Below are 3,320 nucleotides of genomic sequence, written 5' to 3' on the forward strand. Positions count from 1 at the left end.
CTGAGACTACAGGCACACACCACCACACCCGGTTAATTTTTTTGTATTTTTAGTAGAGACGGGGTTTCTCCATGTTACTCAGGCTGGTCTCAAACTCCTCAGACAGTCCTCCCGCCCCGGCCTCCCAAAGTGCTGGGATTATAGATGTGAGCCACCACGTCCAGTCCCCTGATTTTAACATCGTACAAAACTATAGCACAGTATCAAAACCAAGAAATTCACATTAGTGCAATTCATAGAACCTATTCAGATTTCACTAGTTTACATGCACTTGTGTGGGTCTATGCAACACACAATCAAGATACTTAAGTATATCATCACCACAAGACTCTAATGACAAGACTCCCTTGTTAGCCCTTTACAACCACACTAATCCACTCCCCCATCCTTAATCTCTAGCAACTTCTAATGAATTCTGTATTTTTATAACTATTTTATTTCATGAATGTTATACAAATGAAATCAGGAATATGTATCTTTTTGAGATTGGCTTTTTTTTCACACAAGTAATTTCTTTGAGTTTCATCCAAGTTGTATCAAAATTTCATTCCTTTTTACTACTTCGTAATATTCCACCTATGGAGGTACGTACCACAGTTCAATACTTCTCTCGTTGAAGGACATTTGGGGAGTTTCTACTTTTTAGCTATTATAAACAGAGTTGTTTCGAACATTCACATACAAGTTCCTGTGTGAACATAAGTTTGCATTTGTCTTTTTCTTCTTCTTCTTTTTTCTGAGACTGGGCCTCCTTGTTGCCTAGGCTAGAGTGCAGTGGCACCCAGGCTGGAGCCCAGTGATGTGAACATGGTTCACAGCAGCTCTAACCTCCTTGGTTCAAGGGCTCCTCACACCCTAGCCTCCCAAGTAGCTGGGACTACAGGTGTGCACCACCATGCCCTGCTTATTTTTTAAAAAAAAATTTTAGAGACAGACTTGCCCAGGTTGGTCTCAAACTCCTGGCCTCAAGCAATCTTCCTGCTTTGACCTCCCAAACTGTTGGGATTACTGGTGTGAGCCACTGCATCCAGCCAACATCTATATTTTTCTAGGCTAAATGACCAATAATACAGTTGCTGGGTCATATGGTAAGTCCATTTTTAGTTTTGAAAGGAACTTCCAAACTATTTTCTGGAGTGGAGGGTGCTTTTTTAAACCTACAGATCTGATCATGTCATTATTTTACATAAAACTCTTCAATGGCTCTCCACTGCAGTATAATTAATGTTTGATTTTTATTATTTTTATTTATTTTTTATTTTTAGATGTAGTTTCACTCTTATTGCCCAGGCTGGAGTGCAATGGCAGCACGATCTCGGTTCACCACAACCTGTTTCCCAGGTTCAAGCAATTCTCCTGCCTCAGTCACTCAAGTAGCTGGGAATACAGGCATATACCACCATGCCCGGCTAATACTGTATTTTTGTATTTTTAGTGGAGACAGGGTTTCTCCATGTTGGTCAGGCTGGTCTCGAACTACTGACCTCAGGTCTCCTCAGCCTCCCAAAGTGCTGGGATTACAGGCATGAGCCACTGTGCCCAGACAAGTCTTGATTTTTAAAAATATATAGTACATTACTTTACTATAATTCCCATTGATTTCTCCAACCTCATTCTGTACCACTTCCCTTGCTCTTGATGCTCATTGGCCTTTTAAACATGTCCTCAATTAATCATTAGTCTCCTGACATAGTGGCTTTGCAAATGCTGTTTTGTTTTCCTGGGATGCTCTTCTCCCTACTCTCAGTCTAATTAACTCAAACTCTACCTTTCATTCTTAACTCAAGCACTATTTCCTCAGGGAATCCTCTCTAGTCTAAGTCAGGTTCCTTTTTTCATCTTTCTTTCATCACGTCTCTTAGTTTGAAATTATATAGTAATTTCTGAGGATATCTGATTAAATCCGGTCTTGATCTCCACCTTAAAATTCATATAAGCAAGGACTGTTTTAATTTTTGCTCATTAATGTCTGGCATGTAGCAGGTGCTCAAAAATATTTTTTGAGTGAATAAATGAATGAATTGTACACTGGCAAAGATCTCAGTGCCAAAGCATTAATATTCTATAATTTTATTTATCCATTATTTATTTAATATATCTAGTAATCATGTTCAAGGTAGTTTGCTAAGCAATAGATTACTATATACAAATTTCAGATTCACATATAATTTATATTAATGAATTCTGAAATATATGTTATTTCAGACAAAGACTTTCTAAATAGTTTTACTGGATAAATATTGAAAAATAAAAAAATTAATAGGATAGTTGTAATTCTTTTTAATTATTAAGGAAGTTTAGCCTGGGCAACATGGTGAGACCCTGTCACTACAAAAAATTATATATTTTTTATTTTTGGAGACAGAGTCTCACTCTGTCACTCAGACTGGAGTGAAGTGGCACCATCTCAGCTCACTGCAACCTCTACCTCCTGGGTTCAAGCAATACTCCTGCCTCAACCCCCACAGCAGCTGGGACTGCAGGCACCTACCACCACACCCAGCTAATTTTTTGTAGTTTTAGTAGATCCGGAGTTTCACCATGTTCCCCAGGCTGGTCTCAAACTCCTGAGTTCGGGAAATCGGCCTACCACAGCCTCCCAAAGTGCTGGGATTACAGGCATGAGCCGCTGAGCCTGGCCTAAAAAAAAAAAATTAATTAGCCGAGTGTGGTGGTGTGCACCTTTAGTCTCAGCTGCTTGGGAGACTGAGGTGGGAGGACTGCTTGAACCCAGGAGGTTGAGTTTGCAGTGAGCTGTGATTGCACCCCTGCACTCCAGCCTGGGTAACAGAGTGACAGACCCTGTCTTAACAAATAAAATAAAATGAAATATAAATATAAATCAAATAAAATTTGAGGAAGTTTGCAATTCAAGAAAGGGACAAACATAGCTCTCCATCTTGGTCACTGTTTGTCAAATCGACTTGATATAACCTTCTGCAACCAATAACCAAAAACTTGAGTTTAATATTACCATCATAAGAAGGTCCCTGGCATTTTTCTTGGACAGCGTGGTTTAAAATATTTATGGTTGGGCTGGGCGCGGTGGCTCAAGCCTGTAATCCCAGCACTTTGGGAGGCCGAGGCGGGTGGATCACGAGGTCAAGAGATTGAGAACATCCTGGTCAACATGGTGAAACCCTGTCTCTACTAAAACTACAAAAAATTAGCTGGGCATGGTGGTCCATGCCTGTAATCCTACCTACTCGGAAGGCTGAGGCAGGAGAATTGCCTGAACCCAGGAGGCGGAGGTTGCGGTGAGCCGAGATCGCGCCATTGCACTCCAGCCTGGGTAACATGAGTGAAACTCCGTCTCAAAA

This window comes from Cebus imitator, unplaced genomic scaffold (assembly GCF_001604975.1).
Source record: "Cebus imitator isolate Cc_AM_T3 unplaced genomic scaffold, Cebus_imitator-1.0 Scaffold154, whole genome shotgun sequence".
Classification (NCBI taxonomy): domain Eukaryota; kingdom Metazoa; phylum Chordata; class Mammalia; order Primates; family Cebidae; genus Cebus; species Cebus imitator.